The sequence below is a fragment of the Sinohyriopsis cumingii genome, chromosome 13 (genome assembly GCF_028554795.1).
Source record: "Sinohyriopsis cumingii isolate HCF-2022 chromosome 13, ASM2855479v2, whole genome shotgun sequence".
Classification (NCBI taxonomy): Eukaryota; Metazoa; Mollusca; class Bivalvia; order Unionida; family Unionidae; genus Sinohyriopsis; species Sinohyriopsis cumingii.
The window spans coordinates 45,172,068-45,195,635 of NC_142973.1; the positions used below are offsets into that span (position 1 = coordinate 45,172,068).

Here is a 23,568-nt window from a genome sequence, read left to right on the forward strand (position 1 = left end):
TGAATATGTTTAATATTTATGATTTTTCTTTAAATAAAGGTCTCTAATTATATGTTTAGTCTAAGTGAGAAAAGCAATTTCATTAGCCTTAGGATTTTTATTTTTAATATTTATAATAATAATAATAATAATAATAATAATAATAATAATAATAATAATAATAATGATGATGATGATGATGATAATAATGATAATAATAACAACAACAACAATAACAATGCTTTATTCAGTAATTTAGGCCACTGGCCAATATTACAGAATAAAATATAAGCAAATACAATGTGCGCCATGGTATAAAGAAGTTAAATAAGGTGTTCAACGTGCGCAGTCATACACAATCACCTATAATGAATCAATGTATATTATAAAGGTGTTACTACCACTAAGCGTACCATACATCATTCGTATGAGTTGTCAAAGAAAAAAACAAAATGATACAGTAAGAAAGATTTCTTAAAATTAATAAATGATTATGACTCCGGAGGGATACGGATTTGTCTACAGACAAATAAAGATAATAAACATCATTAAAGTTTTTTTGTTTTTAAATGGTCGTAGTCCAGACAAACAGAAACGAAATGGAATTCGTCTTCAACCAAATAAATATTATTTTTTCCGGCCTATTATGTTTTCTTAATCTTACTGTACCTACTCTTCTCTTCTTTCAGCTTGTGCGCTGTGCACAGGGCCGGCCTTAGGCCGAATGGAAATATTTGGCTCTATCATTCACCATGCTCAGAGAGGGACCCATTCGTTAGTAATTTTTAAAAATATATCTGAAGAGAGAAAGTAATTTTAAAGCTATGGAAGAAAATTTTAAGTTCAATATCATATAAAATCTGTTTACAATTGTATTTCCAAATGACGCGCTCAAAGGCGGGGGGTGCGTGTAAATGCGGGGGGGGGGGGGGGGGGGCGCCAAAATGATCAAAATCGACAGCGAAACAGCGAAACGGGTTCAACCAGCACAATCATCGTAAAGTTCGGCTGGTACAAGGACAAAGACCAGGTACTAATAAAAGCACGGAAAATTCTTAAGCGCAACGATAGCTTCAAGCAGGGCCGACAAAGGGGGTGGGCAACAGGGGATATATCCCCGGGGCCGGGCCCGTAAGGAGGTTCGCGTTGAACAACACTTTTTAATTTTATAAAAGAAAAATTTTGTTTGAACAAGAACTAGGAGAAGTCCGGGTGTTTCTTACCCCAGATCCGTGATCTCTCTCTACGGCAGTGATTTCGCGAAGCGATTCAGGAACGAAAGGAAAGCGCAGTATGGTTATATGACTCGATTTAGACGAGAGTGAGTTCGCTTCCATCAAGCTGGACAAGCTGATCATGAGACAACCAATATAAGCCGTATGTACTCGCGTATAAGAGCGACTGCAAACTGTACAGTCCCAGATCTGCCATCGCATAATGCCCAGGTAGATCATGTCTGTGCAGGTTTTTTTTTAAAGGATTAATTAGTAGAACAAATAGTATATGCCCTAATCTGTAGGCGCATTAACCTACGGCAGACCAGATATATGCTGTCTGCAATATGACTTGACTTATAAGCGAGTGCAAACGGTATGTAGGAATTCGAGAGGAGTAACCGTTCTTGTGCGCAAATCTGTCGAGTTTATGAAAAGAATTCGATAAGTAATTAATAACTATTTGAATATTTGTAGTTTTACTATTAAGTCATCAACGTTCCATACTGATCAAGATATAATGACGGCTTTTACGTTTCTCCTGGCTATTATCCATTAAATAATAACATTAATGAATACGGAATTTAATTATTAAGTGAGAAGCCATATCAAATAAAAAGCCAACATGGAAATTCTTAATATTTATTTTCAGAGGCAGAGTTTGCTTAATTTGTAATTCCATCAACACGTGTGTTCTTGAAGAGATTATTTAAAAGATAAACTCCTACATATTTAGCAAAAAAATCTTATCAAAGTGTTTTGTTGATGCAGGGTTTCTTGTAGCGTTGATCTGGATAACTAAACATTTGCCAGGGTTAGATTACTAGTCCCAGGGTAAGAGTCCCTTTCTTTTATTCCAGATCTGAAGCTTATCTTCATCTTTTTGAAAAATATCTATTGCATTATTTAGTTTTAAATATATAGCAGTATCACCGGCAAAGAGTCTCGCCTATGAAATGAAATATTGGTCAGATCATGTGTGTAGACCAAGAACAATAACTTGCCAATAACTCATCCTTTTATTGCCCAGGATGTCACCGGTACTGAAATTGACTCCTCGTCTTACAGCGAAACTTGCCGAGACATGTCACTTAAAAACATGAAAATTAAAAAGCACTTACAGTATTATGAATTAAATCCCAAATAGTTCTAAACGTTCTATCACAAGTCCAAAATAATAGAGTTTCCAATGAATTCCAGTGGTGTTTCGAATGCATTCTAATATCGAATGTGCTGATGTGCCAGCGAAGATATATTCCGATTGAATGGATTCATAATAATTCCAAAATAGAGCTTAGTCCTAAATCAATGAGCACTCTGTAAGTCCAGTGAATAATTAAATAAATAAATCCTCTAAAATTAAAACGTACACAACAGTAAGACTGATTCTACTTTCGCTGTTATGATAGGAATGAGTAACTGTGTTTATCCATATATATATATATATATATATATATATATATATATATATATATATATATATATATATATATATATATATATATATATATATATATATATATATATATATATATATATATATATACACACACACACAAACAGAAACAGATGAGGGCCATTTTCACATTACATTCATTTTCAGATCATTCCAAGGTCAGTTCTCTCACTAGAAACGTAGTAAAGAACACGTAAAACATCAGGTAGGCCAGTTGTTTTACCAAGGGGAATACCGATGTCCTGAACTCAGATCGAAGCAGGCATGTTTACCTTCAAGTGACAATTACCATAATAAATAAACTAAAATCATATACAAATATTAGCTATGTTATATATTGTTATATGATGTTTGCAACGATAACGTTGGAGCGTATGATTTTTTTTTGCATGGTTCACTTTGTCGAAGGCCTGAATGAAATCAAAGACGACAGGATATAGTTACTTCAGCGTTTGTCTGTGATAGGGCCTTATTTATCATGGCAAGTTTGAGAATACATTTTGTTCACAAATTGATTTGTGGCAATATAGGACGGGAACTGATATTTGGCAATATAGGATGGAAACTGATAATGTTGGCAGGTACCATATTTGAATCTTGCAGTCCACTACCTATCGTATGTTGTACCTTTTGCTTACAATTATGCTTGAGAGAAAGAGGTGACTTAGGAAAATCACTGAGTGGAACGGCAAATTTAATACTTATGCTTTTTAAATGTGTTATGTCTTTAAGTTGCTGTTCTTTTCTAGCAGTGCAATGGCTTGAGAGTCGTCATGAATTTGTCTACATAAGTAAAGAATTTCTTAGTATGTTTATTTTCAAAGGCATATGTACTGTCTGGTAATGTTGGTTGGACGAGGTCTTTGAGGAGCCTACCAGTCAACAAGTTCTCTTCCATGTAAACATTTCACATTTATCCATTCTCAATAACAATGTTGTATTCTGTACTAGGTATCTAATGAGACATAATGACTGTTTAGGTCAGGGGTCGGCAACCTACGGTACGGCACGTCAAGACGTTTTGTGTGGCACGCAAAGGGCAGCCAAAAATCTCTATTTTAACAGTGTTACTCACTTACTGGTGGAACGCGCTTGTTCATTTTGTAATTAATCCGGGACAAAAGTGGCACGCTATGTAAACCAGGTTGCGACCCCTGGTTTAGGTTTTATCTAAGACTGATGGACCACAATACCCAGGCAACAGCAATGACGCATACTGCATTTTTATACTGACCCGCCACACTCAGTGCCGACAAGAGGGGGTGGGGCAACCAGGAATATATCCCTGGGGCCCGGGCCGAACAACACTTTTTAATTTTATAAAGAACAATTTTGTTTGAACAAGAACTATGAGATGGGCCGGGTGTTTCTAACCCCAGGGCCCGTAATCGCTCTCTACGCCCATGGTCACCTTGAGTCACAACAGATTTTTTCAGGCTGGACATTTTTTTAATGGTGTCTTCAGTTTTCATATAATGTATTGTGTAATTGTTTCCCTAATATTTCGTTGTGTTTCTTTGGCTATATGAAATTACATCCTTAAAACTAACTTAGCTTCATTCACTGCTGAATGAGAATGAACTCTCTCTACGCACACGCTTCCGTAGCAATATAGCAGGGTGTATTTCTGAGCGGTGTTCGGGTTTCATTTATTAAATAAATATGTAAAATGTTCAGTTTACCGTTGAAATACTTTTTTGTTTTGATACTGGTATTTCCATAACATAACAATGATTTGGTTTTCAGTATATAATAAAATGGTTATTGATTATTACAAAATGTTAGGCCCTATATCATGCAGCGTAGAATGCTCTCGCACGCCCAGGGATAATATGCCACATGACCTAGGGTCCATTATTTTTAAATACTCAATATATTATTATCGACGACGTGTACCATTTGACTATGATGTATAATGGAAGATGTTATTTGGTCACCTCTTATTTTATATATTATTCAACAAAAAAATGCATGAAAGTTATAGATTGTTGTATGTGTAGTGTCTGATATCTCGGCTGGACTACGCCAAATGAATGTTTTTCTTCGGTTGTAATTATGCTGAAGTTACAGAATGTCATCACATCCTTTGATTGCCATTTGTACCGAATACCAGTCAGTCGGTCAAATATCATCCATGAAACAAATATAACAAACCGTTCATGTACTTATAGGTTTGTATCAGTTACTGAAAAGGCATAAGACGCTGAGAGCGAATTAAAGTTGAATACTGTGCATAAAAATTGAAAATTGGAGGAGACAAAGAAAAATGCGCTTCACGTTTTCTACCTGGATGCCACTTGGGTGGTTTTTCAATCTTTCAGTATATGTACATGGAATTCTAATACACAGAACATTCATCAATGTAATCGAAAAATATGGACCAAGGGTATATGGCGAATACAACACGAACGAAAAAGACAGTTCGCTTACACCTAAAATTCCCTTCCTTTGATTAAATGCTGATAGAAGAATTTAATTTTAATTTTAATTAATTTTAAACAATCTCAAGTAATGTATTGAATATTGTTAGTGCTTGTGAAATAATTGCCGCCATAGACGCTACTCGTAATACAGCAGAATGCACATTGAAGCTTTACAAAATCACAACGGAAATGCAGAAAGCTATTAATTCCCGGACAAAAAGGGAAGTAATAAAGGGGGACAAAAACAAATGAACGATTGAATATTCAGTCAGGAAAATCATGGGAAAATAATCTTGAAAAGAAAGTACAAAATGACTTCAATGGTTTTAATAAGAAGCAAAAGAAAGGATCTATCAAACAGTATTATTAAAGAAATTATATTTGATAAGAAAAGCCATCTTGAAGAACTCTTCAATGAACACATTCGAGGGGAAAAAAAGCAAGATCAAAACCCCGTTGGGTTGTCACTGGTACAAAATAATACAAAATATTTTGCTAACATAAAAAGGATTAATGTAAAACAATATATTAAATAAATATTAATGTAAAGATATTTACTAATTCTAACAACAGCACCGTTAATTCTACGTTATAAAATTCATGGTTTTGATGATCCAACTCGCTATTTTTATTTTTTTTAAACAATTTAAAGCGGAATGACATTGTTCAATATTTTGTTGAATAAATGAATTGCTATTACAGAATTGACGCATTGACAACACTTAAAACATAAATCTAAATTACTTACAAGTTTTATCAGGAAGATGTCCACTTCACGGACGGCGTCCTGATCTAACAAAAAGCATTTAAAGCCAGATATCTTATGCGGACCCTGGCCAATCGAACCAAGTATTGATTGTGTGTTGAAAAAGACGTACACCAATAACCTAGGTAAATGAAGACCTACAAGTTTACCGAATGTCAAATATTTATATTGGAGGATTTCGTTATGCTCAACATTTAGTATAAGCAGCGGCTACAACCATACATAGTAAATAGGATCAAAAATGTGCCCCCATTTATTGAGAATTCAAGTCAAAACTTATTTCGTCGAACGTGGATACACTGAAGAAAATAGAATTTTAAATAAATAATTGTGTAGAGTGAAGAACTCGAAAACAGATTTGTTAATGTTGACTAATTTCAATGTCAAACTATAAAATGAACAATAATGTATGAAAAAGAAATTACAAATTCTCTCTTTTTCCGATGACGGAACAATTATTCTTGACGGATCTGAGGAATCAAGGTGTAATATTTTAAAGACCAAGGGCAAGCTGGAAAGATCTCGATGTCAAAATTGAATCCTTCGAAATCCACGATAATGGAAACATGGACCATAAAAGAAAAATACACATTCATCAACGTGCTATAAATGGGACATCCATTGTTAGTGCAAAGCTCTTCGAGCTATGTTCTCTATCGAAAGATAATAAATAGCTAAACTGAATCTTAAGCCAGACATAAATGATTTTCGAACTTGCGTTTAGCAAATATCACAGTAATTAAGTCGCATGCTTAATCGAAAGTAATATATCTTCTGACTGTCTTACCAAACACTCTAACAAAAAACGATAATGAATTGTTACGGAAAATTACGATTTTATGTGTAATTAAAAACGTGATAAAGCCAATAAAAAAATTTAAATGACGAATATAAAGGAAGGCGGTTTTAGACAATTATAAATATTTTTTTTTTTATAAATGCACTGAATGTAAGCTGGATCAAACGAGTAATGGATATAAATCGTTAAGGCATTTGGAAGACAAACTACGAAAAACTCCTAGATGTGTAGGGGTTTTTCTTTTGTTCCAATTTCAAAGGAGTTACCTCTTAAATTATTCAACATGTCGATTTATGCTGTATCTGAAAATGTCAGTTTCATACGATCAACGGTTATGAAGTTTATGTTTCAATATACATATCAAAATATTCCCCTTCAGCCATGCACAACTTCGGTAGTTTCTGTTACTCGAGTCCTTGTCACGTCTGTGTGTGTCTGTGTGCGTGTACGTGTGTGCGTGATTTGGACTTTTAACGTAGCTTTAACAATTTTACAGTCACATCGGAACGATTTCTACAGTTTTTCAGTTTATAGTGATATCTAGCATTGAGGCATCATGCCGCAGACACGTTGCATGATGCCCCACCCAGTCACATTATCCTGACACCAGGCCGACCAGTCGTAGCACTAACCTCTTAATGCTAAGCGCCTAGCGAGGCAGCTGTTAGTACCAGTTTTATAAGTCTTTGGTATGACTCGGCCAGGGTTCGAACCCACGACCTCCCGCATCAGCGGCGGATGCTCTAACCACTGCCGTACCTCCTTAGCGGTCTGAGAGAGAGAGAGAGAGAGAGAGAGAGAGAGAGAGAGCACCTTTTCAGCCCCAAATCCAGTTCATCTTCAGAGTTTCAAAAATATGTTCTGCTGAATTTTTTGTAAGACTATTCTTTTAACGAGGAAATTTAAATGGAGGAAATTTCGATTTGTTTTAATATTTATGAGGAATCGCATTTGTTTCGTAAACATGAGGATAAATCTTAAAATCTGACAGACAATGGGAACATAATGGTAGACGTATCAGACAGCAGCAGCTTGTTTTGAATATGAAATTTCGAAGAATTACATCTTGTTGCATTGCTGTTTAGACTTTTTAATCACTTGGGCACAGGCAGGAAATGTATGTTTACTTAAATCATCACCTTTAAGTTCAAGACATCAATACTTTTTTAAATTAAATGAAAACATACAAATAGAGAGTTTGACAGTTCTGTAGAGTGAAGAGATTTCTGTATAAAACGTATTGTATTTAATTAATGTTAATCTCTGAAATCTGCCCTGAAATTAGCATCGAAGTAGATTGATTGCATTCAGTAAGTAGAGTGTATGTAAAAGTTTCATTTACTGGTTTAGAACATATGTTCCATTTCAGAAAAAAAAATACTCTAGTTTAAATTCACTCAAATATCCCTTATAACGTTTTTAAAAATTCAAATTTAAATTGTAAATCACCATATCTGCAATGCAGACAGACCGATGACGAAACTGCACAGTAATTATCTAGGCCTAGCCCCGGTTATGTGGAATTTCCAAAAGGTTGTACACTATCTTATAGAAAACGCCAAAATGTGATTCGCATTTTTTGTTTAAATAAAACGTTTACATTAAAAAAAATTGAAAAGAACTTGTGAATAAAAAAGGATATGTAATGGCTACAAAACCACATAAGTACTTTGTTCAGAGTAGATAGAAAATACTTGATGGATACGGTGTAGGAACATACGTTTCTACCTGACGACATCGACATATTCATACGCGGTATCAAACTCGTTCTTGTATAGTGAATAGGTTATAGTCTCTAACAAAATCCAAAGAACCTTCTAAGCTACAAAATGGCTCCTAGGATGTTTTTGAACGTGAAATATTTTTGTGTGTATATTCCACTCGTAACTTCCCATGGATGATGGAAGGGTATAAAATAGCACCGTGTGTCTGAGATCTGATTCCAAAGTTTATTAAGAACTCGCTTTCCAGCTGAAAATATGCAATCAAAGCGCCGGGTCGTGTATGGTTGCCCTCTGGCAGCTCTGTATTGGTAATTTGCTGACGCTGAAAACTACGTTGAGCAGGTTTGGTGTGTCGTTCATTTGATGTTGTCGTTGATGATTTGTTAAACGATTCCATCAAGAGGTCACCTTTCTCAGCATTTCTAATGAAAATTTCCGGCCAAGAAAAGGGTCAGTGAACGCAAAATCTTTGTATATGAAGGTTCCATGTCTTTAGCGCTGATAACGAATTGGAAGAATCTTTTCGGAATATAATACAGAACCAAACCAAAGCGCTTTGTCTTCGAACTGCATTTCAGACGAATCTCGGTATTTTATTTGGCTCGTTATACAGACGAATTGATTTTTCAGCAGAGTGGTTAAAACATTTGGTTTCGTGTTCTGCGACACAACAACCGATAAAGGTTATATCGTGAAGAGATAGCACACTGCGTTAACCGGCCGGGATAATCCAAGTCTGGCACCCTAATCTATGGCCAGCCAAATCAAGATTTATTCCAAAATCTAGAAATCTCATAAACTATACGAGATATCTAATAAATTTGATAGATATCTCACAAACTTTATAATATATCCCGTGTACAATTTATTTAAGATATAACGTTTTTAAGTGTTCTGATATAAATTATAAGATAGCTTACAAATATTATGAGATCTCATAAAATTTGAGGTACATTAATTAACTCTGTTTTTAAAATATCTATTTTGCTTTAAAATATATTTTATAAAATAGGTTATGAATTGTATACGATATCTTAAGAAGCTGTATAATATAGTTTGTAAGATATAAAATAGTATAAACAGACTTAATTAAGATATCTCGTACGTTTTACAAGACATCTTATAAACTATTTGTGTAAGATAACTGATATAGTAAGCAATTTTATGCTATATCTTATAAAATATATGACATGTCTTATACTGTTGATAACATATCTTCTATAGATTATGAGATATCTATATATTATGAGATATCTAATTTTTGAATAAATATCAATTTAACACGATATCTTATAAACTTTTAAGATGTTTCAGAAACTATATAAGATGTCTTGAAACGTTTATAACATTTGAAAATATCTTATAAACATTATGTCTTATATATAGCTTATACTGTATTTTATTAATAAAATAAGATACACAGTTAATGAAATACCGTATTTTGGATAATGTTTGAGAGGTACGATCTGTTTCTTTTTAGCTTGACGTATTTCAAAGTTGCTTCGACTAGGAAAAAAGAAATCTACTTTCTAGCATATGTGCGAAAAGTGTATGATAAAGGTGATGTTTTCTCACAAAATACCACTTACGGCAACATTTCTTTTTAACTATTATATTCTCATAAAAAGTGTGTGTTTACGTTGTGTATACAACTGAGGTCAGAGATAGGCTAATTATTACAACTAATTATTTTCTTCGCTGGTGCAACCGCCATACAGTTATAAAAGATATTTGCCTGGGAAATATTTAAGCCTCCGGGGAGTTGACACAACGTTCATTTAGAGACATACCAATTACGCCTTTGCTTTTTGTCTCTAACGATCGTTTGCGTCCAAGAACTGTTATGTGAACAAGCGTGTCTTTGGTGAGTATCAATCGACAATGTCTTTCTTTTACTGACCGAGTCAACATTGTTTCGGCATACCTTTTGGTTAACATAACTGGTGTGGATTCGTCTGCGAATCTGATGTCATCGTTAAGGAAACAGTCTTTTGATGATTTTACACCCGACGGTTCAGCTATGGATGCGGGAGGTCACGGGGTTCAAACCCCGGTCGAATCATACCAAAGACTTATAAAAATGATACTAACAGCTGCCTCGATGGGCGCTCATATTTAAGATCTTTTCGGGCTAAGCACGGCTCAACGTGACAAGTTTACGCAGATGTGATATTTTACTTGAAACGTAGCAGGTTCATTTACGAGTTTTGGAAAAGCGCTACGAACTTTCCACTGGCGCGTCAAGTGATTTCATTTGGCAAGTTAAGCTTAGCAACACCAGATTTTAGTCGGAGAGACGCGTGCTTTGAAGTACATGCCCACCACGGATTGCTTAACCATGTTTAGATACTCGTGAGAAAAGTAATTAAATCGGGAATCTCTTAGTAAAATATTTGTCGGAAAATCTGCATGCCCGTGTCAGCTTGATTGTTTTGATAAGCAAGCACAATGTATTTGGATGGTTCTTGGTGACTGTTTAACCTCAGTGAAACATCAGTGAATACCAGCTTTTACAATATCATCTGTAAAGTGTCGAATTTTGAATAGTATTGAACCTTAAAGCTGAATGTATTAAGCATTCAAATTTTATCACATTTAAGCCAGAAAAGTCTTTGTGATGGGTCACTTCGACCTTTCTACTTTTCTTTCCCTCCCCAGGTCAGTGTTAGACTTGAAAGGCTAGCTTCTATGATTTATTGAGATTTGACCAAGACATTGCAAGGGTGTCCCGAGAAAGCAAACATCTGAGCTATCAACAATAACCGCTTGATAGGAACCCATGTAAAATTATCATTTTCAAAGGGAAATTTATATGCAGCCTAGGTCAGAGATTCTAGGCTATCCAAAAATCTGACCAAAGAAAATTTAGGAACCGCTGTGTACGATTGGTCAGAGTAAATTTAGGAGTACAGTTTGGAAGTAATTTGAATTTAAAGTGACGACCTTGGTCAAAATTCTTTAGTTCGAAAATCCTGAGAGGGGAGACATTTGGCTCCAGGGAAGCCTATAAAGAATAGTGCTTTCCTCGTTAAACAAGAAAAAGGGACCAGGTGGCAGTCTTGTAAGAAAGACAGGTTTTAGTGCTAGGACGCACAATTTCTGAAAAATAACAGCATTAAGGTACGCAATTTCAATTTTTTTACTTAATTTTCTATTTTTTGATTGTTTGTTTTGTGCATATGTGTTTGATACAACTAGGATCCATCCTATGTATCGTTTATTCAATTTCATGGAAATCTGTTGATGCTAGAGTTGTTATGCAATTTATCTCTTTAATTTTACAGTTACTAGTTCATTGATATACTTGACGGATTGCATGCTATCCAAGTTTTCATATGTACAGGGTTTCATATGGTTATATGAATTACTTTCCTTGTTTGTTAAGATGATACTGATTATCGTGAGTTAACCATAATCACATATTTATATCTCATTTTGTAATGTTTAAATAATCTTGTAGGTTAGGGATTGCTGTGAGATAAAATTTTGTGAATTTTTTTGCAACAGTAATCGAGCATGTGGTAGGGTAGGTAAAGAGATATGGTCATATTAGATACACCGCTCACGTGTTAATTTATGGTCGGTCGCTGTGAAGCTAGAGTGATGATCTATCGAATTAGCATATATCATGATCAATATATTATATACCAACTTAACAGTACACTAGTGAAACTATTATTTGATGCCAGCACGCGCAAGATTTTTTGATGAATTGTGAAACGCGGTCTCGCGAATGGGTGATTCGGCTGTGCTTGGTCATAATAGCGTTGAAATAATGAAACCACAATTATGATTTAGGTTAAAACCCACTGACGCGATTCACCGTAACCAGCACTGTTACACATAAAAAGGGTTCACAACCATCGCGTTAACCCCACTCAGAAACAATTAGGTTCGGTATCTGTATGCACTGCGTGAGTTAGAATGCGGACAACGTCGTGCTACTGACCAGGTATGTTCCGTTGATGCATTTACCATCTCGAACCGAATCTATTCCTGCGCAAACAACGTTCTACCATCTGGAACCTTCGGAGACAAAGTCCCCGTCACCACCAAGAATTACATTGGTACACAGTTACCACCAAAATTTATTTTGGGATCTGCGTATGTCCGTACGCATAAGTAGTGATTCTATGAGGATCAATCCATTGCTTGGTGTCCAGAGGAAAAAACATTCTTTAGTGCATTGGTATACACCAGAGTGTTTTTACCATGACCGGATAAGAATTTGTGTCATTTCCAAAAACATGAAACATATATGTTGATGCCGGTGATCCTTTTGCACAACCCCACCCGTGGGACTCCATTTGCTTTCTTGTTATTTACGCTAGTACTTGTTCGGTCGCAGTCCCATGTATTGTTCGATGGGCTTGCCAATCTTTCGGATACTCGTTGGCGTCAAATTCGTTTACAAGCGATGTCTCTCCCATGTCCGCAGAGACATCTTTGGTGGTAACATGCATAAACATCGAATCCGTGTCCGTATACAGCATCCGTATATTATTTACCTATCGCGCCTTGATCTTGTTATAAAAGAATTCTTACGAATTTAATAGTTTTCACTTCTCAAATATCTTTGTTTTGTGCATGTGGAGATAGTCGAAGCGCATAAGGACTTTGTTCTAAGTAAAGACATCAACTGCGATGTCATGATTGAATCGTACAGATTTTTCGAGTGCAATGTTCGAAACCTGAACAGGAAAACTTAAATTGATCCTGGTGATGTTTTGTATTTTCGATGATTGCATTATCTCACGCAGGAGGCAACGCGGATAAGATCGTCGATTGAAAACACCGGTTGTCTTGCTTTTCCCATTTATTACTGTCCTCGGTGGAATACACGCTGGTGCTGGTATAGAACTCGATGGCGGTATGGTTTATACGGGAAAATTTGAACCCGAGTTTTCAAACAAATGGAAAGTATCCATCTTTAACCTCGTCTGCAGTTTGTTTCAAACTTCTCGAGGATCTTTGCATAACCTTTGTCAATTTCATCACCGATGGCCTCCATGTCTCAATAGTTTAAGATTGCTTAGGCACCATCGTGAAACCACAGTTCTGATGTAGGAGATGGTACATGGCGTCCTTTGGCTAACTAACTAGGGATGGTAAATTCCACATTGAGGACAATGTCCAGCTTGAATCCGGACGACAGCCCCGTTTCGCCCACGTGCTGAAACGTTTTTACGCTTTCCTGTTACATATCCGAGAGAAGTTCCACTGCATCTCTGATTGGCTTTGGATGACTGATCGGATATCTTGAAGTTCATGAGAGAGCTTGTGGAACTGGAACATTTATTATTTGTGGACCATACACAACAGTCTAGCCAGTCTCGTCAACAATGGTATGTGCGATACGCCGACATTCTTGTTCATCACCGATCATACATGCAATATCAAATAGCTTGGCTAATTTCGGAATCTTAAAATGTAATTGTGCTGACGTTGCACGAAGTTATCCGACGGTCTGACGCAGCTCGTCAGTGAGTCCTAACAGCGCAAGTGTCTCGGCTTTTCTTGCGCCTCTCTGTTCTTTTATTCCACATTCTCGTGTGGATTGTGTGAACCCCTGACGCGGGCTCCCACGTTGAATTGAAAAGTGATACTCATGTACGTGAAATAAAGACTTGTATTCTTTCTCCCTATCCGTTTGGTGTCATAGAATTACAGCGTGACCCAGCTATAACAAGGTAGTTGGGTCCATGACGTTAGGAAACACAAATAGCTCGTATATATTAAAAACATTGCTAGTCCTTGTTTTGATCTATATCCGATTGTCACTCAACAATTCACTACAATTGTCCCAAGTAGCACACGGATATAGCTGTGTACACGTTACATGTACTTAAATTGGCCTAGATTTTGGTCAGCTGGAGACAGTATTATCTTGTCGAGGCTACCCAGGGGACGAGGCTATTGATAGAGAAATGAAAACTTGAACAATTAAAAGGTTTAACAAACATCTTTGCAAGATACCCTATGAACAATTAACTTGACGGCTATCTATATATGATTTCGAAAGATTGGAAATTTAATTTGCATTTTATTCCGCCGTTGGTAGTGACTGTAAGCATGATTTTTTTCCCCCTGCAAGACTGAAACTTTCATGGCACAATAAACGTGTTCCAGTCACTTTGAAAAAATGCAATAATCTATCAGATGCCATTGCTTTTATCTAAATTTGGTGATGACTTCCTTTGTTGAAAGATTTGTTTTTATTGAAGAATGTAGTTTGGCTTACTTTGATGAAGGGTGCATGTGTTATTGAAGTTAGTGCTAAAAGACAGCTTTGGAGGACCAAACAGATGTCGGTTTCTTATTGCGGCGGCAACATCAAATAATAGTAGAACATCGATTGAGATTTTTTCTCCAATTGTTTAGTATTTGTAAGGAACGATTTGTGCTTCAAAGTTGATAAGTTTTCTTTGGAGTTTGAGCAAAACTATTTTTTCTGGGTACAGTTTAAAAACAAAAGGCCCATTGTAGCAGTTACTTTTCCTGCCTTCCAAAGTTGGTCAATTGTAGCTAGTCCGGTAGCATAGATAGACCAACAAGTAGATCTCCGTTTTTTTATATATTATTTTTGGTCTATTTTTTGGACATTTCTGATGGCGAAGTGATGCTGCCTACCATGCTTGCGTCAGATTTATTTTTAAAACAACACGTCAGCAGGCGATGGTGGTCTATTTTGTTCTGCCAGGGATTACTACAGAACATATGAGTGTTCTGAATGATTTAATTCAATGCGTGAAAAGAAGTGGACATTTTACTTACAGTACTCAGGCCAGAGGTCACAATCAGCGAATTATGATATAACAATGTACTGTTAGGGTGGTTAGTCAATATGAACAATGAATTTGTTTATCTTACAATATATAAATTCCAGTGCATTTTCCATCAACTTTGATGCTTTCTTTCATGGTACCTCTGAATTTTTTCACTCCAAACCCAAACAGTATACAAGTTTAAACAGCCAATAATGTCGGGGGGGGGGGAATCGCCAGATGGTAAATTTTGTCGCCAGTAAGGAAAATATACCGGGATTTGCAACATCAGCGATACCCAGCGTGAACCCTGAAAAAAAAAAAACTTTTACATGCTACTTTTCGTACTTTTAAGAAGAAAAAAGTATTTTTTTCTGTATGGTTTATGTATTAATTTTTTCCAGGTTGTAAAAAAGTAAATGATGTTTTCAGAAAGTAAATGTTATTACGGCATTTAAATTAAATTCTTATATAATGGTGTACAAAACAAACGAAACAATGTTATTGCAATCAGCAATACTGTTGACCAATCCTCTCGAGACTTTTAAAACATTGTCCAGTTTCTTTTCTTTGTTATTGTTACTAAGCCTACAGGAAAGCGTCCGCAAGACCCGCTTACCTTTACCTGACCGAGTGGTCTAAAGCGCTCTTCGTTACGGATCACTGCCATTTCACCTCTGTCTGAGGTGGTTCGAGTCTAAGATTCAGCCAATGTGGGTATGTGAGAAAGCTTGCCAGTAGCTTCTCGAGGGTCGGTGGTTCTTTCCGGGGTTTTCCCGGGTTCTTCCTCCACCATTAATACTGGCCGCCATGTATAGCCTATCGTGTGCTGAAAAATGGCGTTAAACCCCACAACAACAACAACCTTTACCTGACCTAGCCATCGCTCCACTATTTATGCACTATAGTCCATTTCATACCGAATTTAACCGAGTTGCTCCGTAATTATCCGAAGTTCACCGAAGTCTGCATGAAATGTGCTATTATCTACGAAAGCACCTTTCTAATTTTAAGATGGACGACAGCCGTTGCCTTGGTAACTGATCTTCATTGTTATGACATTGATCCTTGAACAATATAAATTAGACACTCAGACGGCCTAGCATTCCGCAATTTATACATTACTTTGAGGTAAACGTGGGAAACACGTGCCGGTGCCTACTTTATGGAACGTTACCAAGCAGAGAACGGCTATTAACAAATAGCAGAACAACAGAAGTACACTTATGCCGCCGTCGAGATACTATCAATCATGTTCTCGTAAACAATTCACAAATTCGATAAAACAAAGAGTAATTGATGTTCTAACCAAATCAGAATCCAAACTAAAGTTTTGAAAATGAGCGCTGCGTGTGGCGAAAGTGACATTGTGTTACATTTCAACACGACAACGAGCATGGTTACACTGATTTATTTTTACCATTACATGATATTACCCATGAGATTATAGCACGGTGGAAGGCCTAAGGTAGTGTCCCGAATAGGCTCACGTATGCATTCTTTAATCAATTGAGAGAACAAAAAACCTGTCTTGGGGCATCTGCACTGAGGTTGTGTCCTATAACTCAATGGAAGTTAATCTGTATTGTTTATGCAAAACATTTTATTGGAAATCAAAAAACTTTTTTATATTTTAAAAAAATCATATTTTCTTACGTGCCAACGTGAAAGTCGCTTTTGTTACGTGCCAACGTGAAAGTTGCTTTAACATTATGATGAATTAATTTTATAGAGAAAGTTAATGTGTAAAAATCAGAAAACGAGCTTCTAAATAAGATGAGGGATGTGCACTCTTATTAGAATAAAAATGTACTCCCACTGGATATTTTGCATGAGTCACTGGAATACTGTTTCTACTCGTTGTAGGTTTATCTCTATATAGCAGGGATCTCAAACTCAAACCACCCTGAGGGCCGCATGAGGGCATTTTCAATGACCCAAGGGCTGCACCACCTTTGTTATCTCTCTCATGACACGTTGTGACGCCAATCATTTTGCGGACCACATGATACGCCTTGGCGGGACGAATGTTTGAGACCCCTAATATATAGTACTGAACTTTACTTACCTGCTTAATAGTTCATGTTATCTTTGAAAACAAAGGCAATAAAATTAGCAAGTAATAATTTATCCTCTCCATCTTTGCTTTTGAACAAGAGGGTGTATCACAGAATGTGTGCTTGCGTCGTTGTAATATTTGCATAGCCTGTTAGAGATGCGACAAAACCTATACACACTTTTCCAATAGCGGCTGAGTTTGGTGGTTAAGCTATTGATCTTTTTTTTTCTTCTTCTTCTGTATTATGATGTATCCCAAAGTTTTTCTTCTGTATTACGATGTATCCCAAAGTTTTTCTTCTGTATTATGTTATTGTTGTTGTTGTTGTTCTAGGGTTTAACGCCATTTTTCAGCACAAGATTTCTGTATTATGATGTATCCCAAAGTTTTTCTTCTGTATTACGATGTATCCCAAAGTTTTTTTTCTGTATTATGTTGTTGTTATTGTTGTTCTAGGGTTTAACGCCATTTTTCAGCACAAGATTTCTGTATTATGATGTATCCCAAAGTTTTTCTTCTGTATTATGATGTATCCCAACGTTTTTCTTCTGTATTACGATGTATCCCAACGTTTTTTATTCTGTATTATGATGTATCCCAAAGTGTGTCTTCTGTATTACGATGTATCCCAAAGTTTGTCTTCTGTATTACGATGTATCCCAGAGTTTTACTTCTGTATTATGATGTATCCCAAAGTTTTTCTTTTGTATTATGATGTATCCCAAAGTTTTGTAATTTATGCTTGGCCTGTAGAATCAGAAAGCATTATTCCTTCATGTCCAGTGCAACCAAACTTCTGTCACTGAAGCAGGGTCATGGTACTTTAACAATTTGATCAATGTTTCAATCAATCTTGATCAAAGAATCAACTTTTTCTGTCGAGTCACAATTCCCAAATCGCTGGACTGATTGTACTGAAATCCAGAGTGTAGAATTAATAAACAATATCATTTTATCTCAGTTCACCCGCGCACCTTTGTTCCTTCACCTGGTGTCAAGAACATTTTGAAAACTTTTCAGATACATCTTTACATAGAGTCATCAGTTTCAAACTTCTGCAATAAAATCATAGGTATTTTTCGTTTATTTCCATACCCCAACACCCTCCCTCCTTACATATTAGAGAACGATCGAGGTTATTTCCAACTCGTTTTAACTTTTAAGTTAACATTGCTGGACATGACTACAAATCTTAAACAGTACGAGAACACAAGAAATTCCGCAGTACGAATGCCTGGTCATTAATTTTAAAAAAAAAGTCTACTGACCAGGTTCCATGAAAGACTCGTGTCAGTAACATCCTCATGGGTCGCACACAGAGCCGTAGAGAGCGATCACGGGCCCTGGGGTAAGAAACATACGGGCCTCTCCTAGTTCATGTTCAAACAAAAAAAAATTCTTTTATAAATTAAAAAGTGTCGTTCGGCCCGTTTCCCCTTAGGGGCCCAGGCCCCGGGGATATATCCCCGGTTGCCCCCACCTCTTGTCGGTCCTGGTCGCACAGTACAGTCAGACCTGGCAGTGCCAAATATATATAAAAAAAACATAGCTTTCTTGGGCACATCCTTACTACATATCTCAAGAACGATACCGGTGTATGATTACGCACTTACACTATAAAACAAGGTATATTGTCAAGATTTACAACGTCTAACTCATTTCAATTTATGAAAGAAGTGAGAGAAGGAAGCACGGAAGCATACTATCCAAGGATACGATGCAGTAATGGGTAAGGTCCCTAGAAAACGAGTACTTGAGAAACATTAAATAGATATGAAAGGTTTCGCTAGTTTTGTATCTGTATCCATACGAGATAGTAGATCAGTATTATTATGTGTGTCCACTACTCAATGGCACCTATTCCAGGATGTTTTTCTGTCAGGTCGGGTCAAATTAGAGAAAGTGGGTTTTTTGTGTGGTTTTTTTTTTTTTTTTTTTGTTTTTGTTTAGAACTCATTTAAAAGTTATTATCTGCTTACCAGCAGCGGATATTTTTAATGGTGGATTGACATCATTCTAAACAAAATTGAAAGATATTTATGTCAGGGTGCTTTCTGCCAAATCTGTTCAGCGATATTTGAGAAATTGTTTAAAGGTCTTCCTCTTTTTAGTTACAGCGGCCTTATTTATTGGCAGATTTTCGGTATTTGAGTAAGATTGAAAGCATGCAATGCCAGGATGCTTTCCTCAAATTCTACTGAGCTTTAGTAAAATTAAACTGAGTTTTGGTCAAATTCTACTGAGCTTTTGTCAAATTATACTGAGCTTTGGTCAAACTCTACTTTTGGTCAAATTCTACTGAGCTTTGGTCAAATTCTACTGAGCTTTAGTAGTCTAATTCTACTTAGCTTTGGTCAAATTCTACTGAGCTGTGGTCGAATTCTACTGAGCTTTGGTCAAATTCTACTTAGCTTTTGTCAAATTCTACTGAGCTTTGGTCAAATTCTACTGAGCTTTGGTCAAATTCTACTGAGCTTTTGTCAAATTATACTGAGCTTTGGCCAAACTTTACTTTTGGTCAAAAACTACTGAGCTTTAGTCAAATTCTACTTTTGGTCAAATTCTGCTGAGCTTTCGTCTAATTCTACTTAGTTTTTGTCAGTTTATACTGAGCTTTGGTCAAATTATACTGAGCTATTTATTGTTTATTGTTTCTTTTTTTAAAGAAGAAGCCGTTTACAAATTTTGCCATTCTTAGTAACAGCTACCATACTTAAAGGTGGATGGGATTCAGTTCAAAAATTGTAAAGACCTCTTTGCCTGATTATTTTCTCAGGGCTAGTATAATTTTGTTAAGCGTTGTTTGAACTATTGTCCTATTGAAATCAACAACTGACTAATTTGATGTCAGACCAAAAACATTTGTATAAAATTAAAATCCCACTTTGCCAGGATGTTTCACGCCAAATTTGGTAATATTTGCTGAACAGTTCTTGACACCAAGCTGTTTCAATGTTTGTGTGTTTCAGTTGTGGCATCCATTTTTATTTGTAGATCGGCATCATTTATACAAAACTGGAACCCTTCATGACATGATACTTTTTGTCACCTTTAGTCAAATTCTGTTGAACGGTTTTTGAAAGTAACTCGTTTACAGGTGTTTATATTTTTAGTAACGGTAACCTTATTGGATGCATAATAGGAAAGACTTCGATGACAATGCTCCCTGTAAAGTCACGTGGAAAGCAGTCAGGTGTTGTGTTTGGTTTTTTTTGAAACATTGTAAATAACAATTTTGAAAGGACGACGGACGAGGAACGAAAGAACATGCCATAAGATAAATTGTTAGCGAGATAAAATGATGTAGAATGTTAATAATCAATGGCGTCAAAGTGTTCTATAATATAAAGATGCACGAAAAATTTGCTTTCAATCAGATGATTACTGAAACTGTAAGAGAGAAAAATCGAAGTATAAAGAAACGACCACCACTCTCTCCCACCCTACCATACAAATTATGTTACGGGACAGATAAGGCTCTGATCAACATACAGATGCACATCAAATTGAATTGACATCCAAAAGTTGTGGTTTGAAAACCAGTCGGGGTGGGGGGAGGGGGACGGGAAATCAGGGGTCATAACTCTTCTATATCTGGCTGTATAAAGCTTCAAATGAAACGGAGGTTTCATTCATACAATGTATAAAACCCCATAACAAATTAAGTTGAAACTTGAACATCACTTGGCAAATTTACGCCACAGGACATAACGGTTAGTATGGTGGGCAATATGTGTCTATAAAGCTTCTAAATAGCACAGTTAGACGAAATGAACTCCTTCTAGGTCTTCTGGACAAAACGCTGCACGCTAAATTAAATTTAAATCTTACAACCCGTAATAGTTTTGCCGCAGAAATAAAAATTAGAACAGACAATCACCGGTCATAACCCCTTTAAATGACGATACAGAGTACTGCAAATCAAATTTTTTTTCAAGGTCTCATCCATATAAACATGCATGTTGTAAGTGCAACAAGTGATGTTCCAATTACGTCACTGTCGAGCACCGGAAACGTTCGCTAAACAGCTGACTATAGCTCTAGTTTTAATCGGTTATAGAGAAATTAAATTCTGCAACATTCCGTTTAGATTTTGAAAAGTAGCCCATATTTTGGAAAGAAGTCTTGAGAACAAATTAATAGATTATACATGGAGTATGTATCGGATACAAAACATTATGATCAGTCGCAAAATTGTATCCTTTCTCAGTTAGGGGGTCAGGCAATCGGGGCCAACTGCTCGTGTAATTGACGAAACATTTAAGCAAACTCATTAACAGGCTTTATCAATGTAAAGACGCAGACAAATTTCTGCTACAACAATCATATTTACGGTAAACTGAAATCAAGGCAATAAATGCTGTAAATCATGACACGAGTCGCTATACATTTTGACACGTATCGCTGTAAATGATGACGCGTATCGCTATAAATTTTGACACGTATCGCTATACATTTGACACGTATCGCTGTAAATGATGACACGTATCGCTGTAACTAATGACACAGAATGTTGAAAACCTTACGAGGATGGATGGATATTCGGAGACAGTAACATCTGTAACCAATGACACAGAATGTTGAAAACCTTACGAGGATGGATGGGTATTCGGAGACAGTAACACCTGTAACTGATGACACAGAATGTTGAAAACCTTACGAGGATGGGTATTCGGAGAAAATAACACCAGTAACCGATGAAACAGAATGTTGAAAACCTTACGAGGATGGGTATTCGGAGAAAATAACACCTGTAACTGATGACGCGGAATGTTGAAAACCTAAGTCCTTCATCTCATCGATATAAAGTCGCATTTATTAAAATGAAACAATTGCTTGTGGAAACCAAAGTTAGGGTTATATGTAATTGGGGTTTTAACTCCTCTAAATAACGAAACAGAATGCTGACAATGCTGCCCAAAAATTAGTAGCAAATACTGAATTCTAAATGTGCTCGAAATCCAATTATTCTCATAAAGTTACCCAATGGAAACCAAATCGTTGACAAATTGATGGTTTCGATTGTCGTTGGGTTCAGTCTTTGCAGAGCACAATTGTGATGAGACCACGTGCGCACCAATTAAACTAGTCCTTTCATTCACAAGTCATTTCGCCCCAAGTAGTTTCATCCCCAGTCATTTCGTCTTCTACTCATTATGTAAACAGAAAACCGCTCCGGTTGCCTAGTGGTTAGATTGTCCGCCTTGGATGCGGGAGGTCGCGGGTTCGAACCCCAGCCGAGTGATACGTATAAAAATGGTACCAACAGGTGCCTAGCTAGGCGCTCAGCATTAAGAGGTTAGTGTAAGGATTGGTCGGCCTGGTGTCAGAAAATGTGACTGGGTGGGACATCATGCTGCATGTCTGCTGCATGATGCTCCAGTGCTAGACATCACACTAACTGACACGTTGCAGACAACGTAGCGATATGACTGAAAAATTGCTAAAGCTACGAAAAAGTCCAAATCGCACAGACACACACGCACACACACATGTAAACAGGAAGGTTACGTGCACCTAACGGATTCGACTCTTGCTGTTGTCACTTGTTTACTGAATGAACTGATGTATTTGACACTTCATTTACATTAGGTTGCTGGAGATGGTGGGAAACACTTCGACGTACGTTACTTATCAAACCGACGTTAGCATACATAATTGGAAAAATACCTGCACATCAAAAGCACACATTCAAAACTATAAGATAAAAAGTGGGAAAAAATAAATTGTCACGTTATTTCATGTGCAATTATTTGTAATTTTGATTTGAAATTTAACAAACTGGACATGCAATTTTGGGGACGAAAAGACTGTGAGAGAAACGACACGTGGGCGACACGAGGCGCGAATCAGATTTTGTGAGAAACGACTACGATTACAAATCAGAGATTTAGACAAAACAATGTAAATTCTTAGAAAGGTTTGATAGAATCTACAAGTTTTGCTGTGATTTTACTTTAATAGCATACCCGGTATATAACTGTCATATTTTTATATGCTCATTTTTGTCTCCGTGAAATTTACATTGTCAGAATCGTACAGTATTTTACGATACTGAGCACCTTGATATTGATTTGTTGTTCTTTGTTGTTCTAGGGTTTAACGCCATTTTTCAGCACAAGATAGGCTATACATGGCGGCCAGTATAACTGGTGGAGGAAGAACCCTGGAAAACCCAGGAAAGAACCACCGACCCACGAGAAGCTACTGGCAGGCTTTCCCACGTACCCACGCTAGCCGAGCCTTGGACTCGAACCCACGCAGACAGAGGTGACCTTGATATTGAAGGAACGTGCACGACACGTGTGTCTAAAATAGTATAGGGTATTAGGAACTACTTTTTAATCAAACCATGTACACTTTATTCTAGCATGATGTCTCATT

At 36.6% G+C, this 23,568-nt stretch overlaps 1 protein-coding gene across 1 annotated transcript in view; it reads right to left on the reverse strand.

Annotated features, from left to right (window-relative positions):
- LOC149785334 (uncharacterized) overlaps positions 1-23,568 on the reverse strand; it is a 104,742-nt gene that overhangs the window by 63,214 nt on the left and 17,960 nt on the right. The window lies entirely within an intron of this gene.